A 7,749-nucleotide genomic window follows, 5' to 3' on the forward strand; every position below is an offset into this window, starting at 1 on the left:
TTTGAAATTTCAGCTGGTTCAAGGCAGCTACCTGTGCACACACATTTGCCTACCCTCCCCTCTGAGATCACTTGGATGCAATAAAATAAATGCAAGCATTATGGTGTAGCTATAGAGGAGATAAACGGTGCAGCAAGTGGAGCATGGGCACAAAAAGTGAAACTGCCAAGAAGCTTGAGACAAGTGAAGAGCAGATGCATGTCATATTGAGACCTAGTGGTTGAGACAAGTGAAGAGCAGATGCATGTCATATTGAGACCTAGTGGTTGCTGCAGATTTCCAGGATTGTGTTCAAATTAAAACGAAGCAGAAGTGGTTAAGGCAGGAGAACTCAAAGCAGGAAGGGAAACTGAGGCAGTATTCATATCAAGCCTCCAGTACCCAGGACACTGTCCTCTTGAACCTTGAGAAGAATCCTTTCTGTTCAAATGTTAGACTTTCCAATTTCCCATGCTCATGGATTGGTATGATTAAAATTGTGAAAATAGCTGTCCTACCAAAAGCAATCTATAGATCATAGATGACCATCAAATTCCAACATAATTCTTCACAGAAACTGAAAAATCAATCTTCAAATTCATATGGAAACAAACAAACAAAAAGCAGGGTAGCCTGAATAATAAATGAACTTCTGGGGTTATGACCAGTCCAGATCTCAACTTGTAATAGTTATAGTAATAAAAATAGCATGGTATCAGCATAAAGGCATACATATTGATCAATGGAATACAAATGAAGACCCAGACAATTCTCATACACTTTGGGACACCTGAGGTTTTGGAGTGGGGGGTTGCATCAAAAATATATACTGGAGAAAAGAAAGCATCTTCAACAAATGATACTGTTCAGACTGGGTGGCCACTTGTAGAATAATTAAAATAGATCCATATTTATCACCCTGCACACAACTCAACTCCAGATGATTCAGAGAGCTCAACATAAGACCAGATACCATGAATCTGAGAGAAGAAAAGCAGGGAGTAAGCTTGAACTTATTAGCACAGGGAAGGACTTTCTGAACAAAACATAGACAGACGAGGTCTAAGACCAACAATTCATAAACAAGACTTTGTGAAGCTGAAAAGCTTCTGTTTGGCAAATGACATCATTCAAGCAAAGCAATAGCTTACGGAATTAGAAAAGATCTCTATCGATTATGCATCTGAGAGAGGACTAGTTTCTAGAAAACTTTTTAAAGATCTTTTCTAAAAGGCTGAATACGAAGAAAACAACCCTTGTGTAAAAATGGGATACAGAACTAAGCAGAGAGTTCTCAAACAATGAAATACAAATGGTTGAGAAAGACTTCAAGAAATAGTCAACTTCCTTAGCCCTTCGGGTAAATGCAAATTAAAGCTATGTGATTTCATATTACCTTAGACAGAATGGCGAGGATCAGTAAATAAACGACAGTAACAGCTGTGAGGATTCAGGGACAGAGGAACACTTATTTGTTGCTGCTGGAAGGGTAAACTGATACAGCTAATATGGACATCAGTATGGTTTTTCCTCAAGAAGCTAGCAGCAGATCTAGCTCAAGGTCCAGCTATGTCACTCATAGGCATGCACCCAAAGGACTCAGTATCCCACTACAGAGACACGCGTTCATGCATGTTCATTGCTGCTCTATTCATCATAGCAGAAATTGGAAGCAGCCAAGAAGTCCATCTGTGATGCCCTTGTCTCCATTACTCAGTGCATCCTCCTCAGGATAGCCAAGTCCCCCAAATGGGTGAGAGCAGAAATGAGTGAGCGGGGTTCCATAGCTTGCGAGCTGGTGGGGACAGCTCTCTGGGGACACAGTTAAGTGTTACAGTTCCATTTTATTCCAGGAAGAAATGGAAATATAAAGGTTGGGGACAGTGGCAGGGGCATCACCTAATTTGCATTAAGAGGTACACTCCTATTATAAGGCTCATAGTATGTGAAGCCAGGGAGCCTTCCAGCAGGGATTTGTGTCAACAGTCAAGCTAAAGATAAGTCAGGCATCTGTTTAAAGACAGCTTTTAGATAAGGTCAGACTTCCAGGCCCCTGGACATTCTCCAGATACGGGCAGGTAGAGAGCAAGAAGGCTATTTTGGGAAGGGAGGGAACTCCACGTTGTCGCTAAACTTATTGAGATAAGCTGCCAGGCCATGAGGGATTGTGACCTCTAACCAGCCAGCAATATGTTCTGACATCTCCCCCTGTCTTATTTTTAAATGGAGAGGTGTCATTGTATGCCTTGAGGAGCCTGTCACCTGTGTCAGAAGGGTCCTTGGCCTGGTAGTGAACCATGACCTGATTGGTAGTAATTTTAACGATGGAGATGATCTATCACCAGAGAAATTGAATAAGGCAGGGGGCAAGCAACAAAATAATACATAGCATAATCAGAAGACTAATCAGGGGTAGGAGCCAAGAAAATAAAGGCTATTGAACCAGGATAAAGATTCCTGGAGCTGAGACCAGGCCAGGAGATCTTTGCATAGGGCTTTAAGAGTCTTTACATTTTGTTCCACTAAACTGGACTCATTGACAATGAAACAACATTCTTCTCCCAAGACCATATAAGGGCCCCCACGTTCCACAGTTATTAGGTCCACTGCTCATCTGTCTTGGAGCACAACCCCAACAAGTGAGTTCATCTGTCTTTGAAGTGATTCTAGGCTATGGGTTATAGGTGCCATGGCTTGATCACGTTTGTCTCCAAAGTCCCCTCCCAGGTGAAAAATGTACAATGGCAGCAGTTATAGCTCCTTCTGCAACCAGAGAAAGGGTGAGCCCAAGTCCCATGAGCAGAGGGATGAAAATCTCTGTGAGCAGTTGCAGAAGAGGAGAGAGGCTTCCTCTTTCTTGAACAGGTACACCTGGGAGTATATTCATCCCAGGTATGCAAAAGGTGGATAAGAAAGAGGTAGCACATAGGTGGGCCTTACCCTTGCATCAAAGAAGGAAAGGGGTGATGTATGTTGGCCAAGAAAGGGTAGTGAGTGAGACACTGGTAATGATTAGGCTTGTTCTTACTGGAAATACAAACTAGATAGTTGAATAACCAAATACTGGAATATCTGACAGTGTGGTCCCGGGATAAAGGAGAGCTGTCAGCAGAGGTCTACTGCTGGATGCACAGAACAAGCAATTAGAGGCATTATGATGGGTGGTGAAAGGGAGAAAGTCAGCCACATAGAGTGTGTTGTTTCCATGTGACAGTGACTTTGATCTGTTGATGAGCCTGTTTTTCATAAGAAACTATTGTGATGTGTTAAGTGGATCAGGATGCTGTGACACGTTATTGGGATACATGAAGATCAGCCACAGGTGTCTGAGTAAAGCCAAGAGTTCCCCTGAACTCCTACCAGGCCAGTGCTCATTCCAGAGATCAGGCATTGTGAAGCAGCAGGTTTTCCTTGAGGAAAACATGGTGTTTATATTTCGAGATGCTTCCATTTTACAATACTGTCTCCTGCATCCCCCAGACGTTTCTGCCTCAGCCAAGCATTCTCGTTTGAATCTGAATTGTCAGTATGGGAAGTAAATGAAAGGGGCATTTGAACAGTAGGTGGAATTGGGGTAGAGGATGAAAGAGACAGGCTCTGGCATCCTTCATTTGGGCAGTCCCCAGAACCTATAATGATGTTGTGACCTTGGTAAGTCTCCCTGACAAAGAAACACCAATGAAGGATGCTAGTGAGACTGGGCAGAGCGTGAGCATCAGCCTCTAACAGAGCAAAAATAGTTATAAGAATAATGGAAAGGGAAGATTGGGGTGGATCGCTGGCTGGGCTGTATCAACAAGGACATGTATGTCTCCCCAGGTGTCCTGGGTCACCTGTCCTAAAACGCTTCCTCTTCGTCTTCTCCATGATTGACAAGAGTACCATCGTTTTGACTGGAGGGGTCATGTCTAACATAGAGGACTGGTACCCAGACAGGACAAGGTTGATCCTGTGGGAAGACACAAGCAAATCTTCAAGTTGTTAAAAGGGATCCTGACCCCTTCCAGCACCTATCAAGTGGGTCTTTCCATCGGACTAAAAGGGATGGTGTGCGTGGTGAGTGGCTGTGATGACAGACAATGAGGGGGCTGTCCTGGGTAGCATAAGCATTCAGCACATCGAGTGTGAATAGTGCTATATTCAACTGACTGTTTGGTTGTACGGAGGTCTGTGCTTGTTTGACTAATTGCTTTCTGAGTGCTTGGTGTGTTCTTTCAATAATGGCTTGGCCCTGAGGATTGTGGGGAATGCCAGTGTGGTAGGCTATTTTCCAAGTCTCACACAAAAAAAAGTTATTGGTGGCTCTTAAAGACTAAACGGTTATCAGTTTTGATTTGGAGGAGAGCGCGCCCGTGACAGCAAAAGCGGAGAGCATGTGGTTAGTTTTTTTGACCTTTTGCCAGTCTGTGCCGTGTCACAGGTGAAATGAGAGTAAGTCTCAATGGTTACAAATACGAATTTCTGTCTACCGAATGAGTACTGGTGACATCAGTCTGCCAGACGGCATTGGCTTTAAGGCCTCTGAGATTGGTGCCAAGTTATGGTATAGAGGAAGTGTGGATTAGGGAGGAACAAGTTTTGAGAACACATTTAAAGTGTTTTATGGGGGTATTGGGGAATTTACACTTTAGTCCTCTTAAATTGATATGGGTCAGCTGAGGGAATCCTTTAACAGTGAGGAGTGACATAGTAAAGGCCCCAGTTGTAGCAATTTTATCAACTAAAGCATTGCAGCCAGAAAGTGGCCCAAGGAGAGATGAGTGTACTCAGATATGGGTGACAAAAAAGGGACATGCTCTTGTTTGGAGTATATTTGAAATTTTTATTAATAGTGTGGTAAGAGGGTTACCATCAACCTTGACATAAGAGCGGACTAGCCAAGGAAGCAGATTAACCACATAAATAGATTAACTGGTTCTTTCCGGTATATTAGAACAAGGAAGATGGCATGTTGACCGGGGTTTCTGTCCTGCCCAGTCCTGCAGCCATTCAGTCCCAAAGAAATACACAGAGGTTCACATTAATTATAAGCTGATTGGCCTATTAGCTCAGGCTTCTTATTAACTCCTATAACTTATATTAGCCCATAATTCTTGTCTGTGTTAGCCAAGTGGCTTGGTACCTTTTTCAGCGAGGCAGTCACATCTTGCTTGCTCTGTGTCTGGATTCCTCTCGACTGCAGACTACTGTTTCCTCTTCCCAGAGTTCTCTTGTTCTCATTGCCCCACCTACACTTCCTGCCTGGTTGTTCCACCTATACTTCCTGCCTGGCTATTGGCCAATCAGCATTTTATTAAACTACAATTGACAGGGTACAGACCATTGTCCCACAGCAATGGCAGACAGTTTCTTGAATTGGGGAGATTTATCTTGAAGAAAGAAAAGATGGGATTCAGTGTCATTGTCTCCTTGATATATTGTCTATGCAGCCCCTTGTTGCCCCCCATCTGTGAAAGCCAGAGGGGCCTGCAGGATAGGGGACAGAAAGAATAAGTGGGGAGGGAGCCACTTAAAGAGTGGTATAGTTGCCAGAAACTTATCCTTGGGGTAGTGGTTATCTATTTGTCCTATAAAGCCGATGAGACCGCTACCAAAAGAAGTGTAGTTTCTTAGGAACCATTGGATGTGTGGGAGTGGATAGAGAAGAATAATCATATCAGGCTCCTTTCCTATGATTTATAATGTGCATTCCTTTCCTGTTGTTATCATTTTGATAAAGTGTCTCTGTTAATAGTTGAGGAGCTCCCCCTACTGTTGTATGGAGCCATTCTAAGATTTCCTGAGGCTGGTATAGAGCCTCAAATACCGTAGGCAAAGAATTAAATATAAGGACTTGAATTGGCTGTTGTAGATCATACCGGGCAGGGGAGCATTTTTTGTATAATCACTAGTAGAACAAAGGGTCTCTTTAGCATTTAATGTCAAGCAGTGAGGGGAAGAGAGGTTTTGTCACCCTTAAGTAGATCAAATAAAGACTGCAATTGGCTGGTGGGGAGCCAAGGCCTCAGCCAGTTAATATTCCTAGGAAGCTTTGAAGGCTATTTAAAGTTAAAGGTAGGGGAAGTTAATAACAGGTTTAGCTGGCCAGACTGATGTTAGAGTAATTTCTGTCCCCAGGAACATAATGGGGGCAGGGAGGAGAAGTTGGATCCTATCTTCTGCTATCATAAAGCCTCTTTCATTCAGGGCCTTTGTGCTCATTGTTGTTAAGGATTTTCTAAGATTAGTTTGATCCTGCCTTTTGTCCTGTCGCATTAATAGGTCGTCCATGTAATGACACATATGGAGACCTGACTTGATAAGGGGCTTTAATGTGTGGGTTACAGCTTCCTGACAAATGGTTGGTGAATTAGCCATTCTTTGAGGCAGTATGGTCCACTCATCTCTATCAGCTGGCTCTGGTTTGTTGATTTTAAGTACTGAAAAGGCAAAATGCTTGCTATCTTGGCCATGGAGTGGTATTAAAAAGAAGCAATCTTTAATGTCTGAAACTAATATTGGGGTATTTGCTGGTATGGCAGAGGCAAAGAGGAAGCCACATGGAGGCAAGCCCCAAATTTTCATGGTCTAATCAACTGCTTTCAGATCCAGGAGTCTGCAGATTTTGGTCTTCTTTTTTATTTAAAAAAAACAAAACAAAACAAAACAAAACGGGGTGCTCCAGGGGATTCAAGAGGGACAAATGTGTCTGTTCCATGTCTAATTAGTTGTTGGAAAATAGTTAATGTCTCCCGTTTAAAGGCATCTTTTCTGTCTAGATAGAGTCTTCTGTGATCTGTTCTAGGCAGGGAGTGAAGTATTCAACAGTGACCTTTAGGATTTGGGGTTCTTTTGATCTCTGTATTTCTGGTCTTTTATTTGTAGGTGTTTTCCTTCTTTCCTAGCAGCAAGAACCACATTTAAGTCTTCTAGGACATCTCGTCCTAGAGTGGCCACGTCAGCAATTAGGGGTCTAATGGTCCTAGGCATTCCATCTGGAAATTCCAAAAGAATTTCCATTTGTCAAATTCTTGGGCCATAAATGCTCTGGAGAGACCTCCTACCCCATTAGTTGGGGCCAGGTAGGAAGGTTCACTGTGGGAGGACCTCAGCTTATCTTTGGATAGTTTTGTCTGCCCCTGTGTCTGTCAAACATTTGAAATTTTTATTGTCAATTTTAATCAAAAGTTTGGGGTGAGAGTTTTCAAATATGTTAGTGACTCAGTGAACTCAAGGGCCTTTCCCTCTTAATGGCCAGGGCCTAGGGCTGCCCCCTGTAAAGGTTAAAGGTAGTAGGGGGCTGCCTTTGTCAGTTATACAGTGCTCCCTCCAGTGAAAGACTTACCTACAACAGAGTGGAGGAATAGTTTTAAAGGGTTCAGAGACAGTGGAATTGTTTCTTGGGCATCTGCCTGTTGTCAGAAGCTGCTCATTCATTCCCGGCTGTCCACACTCTAAATAATCACACAAAACTGTATTAATTAAATCATTGCTTGGCCTAATAGCTTCTGATTCTTATTGATTAGCTCTTACATCTTAAATTAACCCATTTCCATTATTTTATATTTTACCACTAGACTCATGGTTACTGGCAAGGTTCTGGTGCTCTGTCTCCCGTAGCGTCCCATTGGCTCTGCCATCTTTCTCCCAGCATTTAGTTTAGGTTTCCCACCTAGCTCAACTCTGACCTATCATGGTTATAAAAAAATAAACAAAGTCTTTGGGGGGGAGGGGGTTGAGACAGGGTTTCTCTGTGTAACCAATCTTTTTTTAATGGACTTAAGACACATT

This window comes from Arvicola amphibius, chromosome 1 (genome assembly GCF_903992535.2).
Source record: "Arvicola amphibius chromosome 1, mArvAmp1.2, whole genome shotgun sequence".
Classification (NCBI taxonomy): Eukaryota; Metazoa; Chordata; class Mammalia; order Rodentia; family Cricetidae; genus Arvicola; species Arvicola amphibius.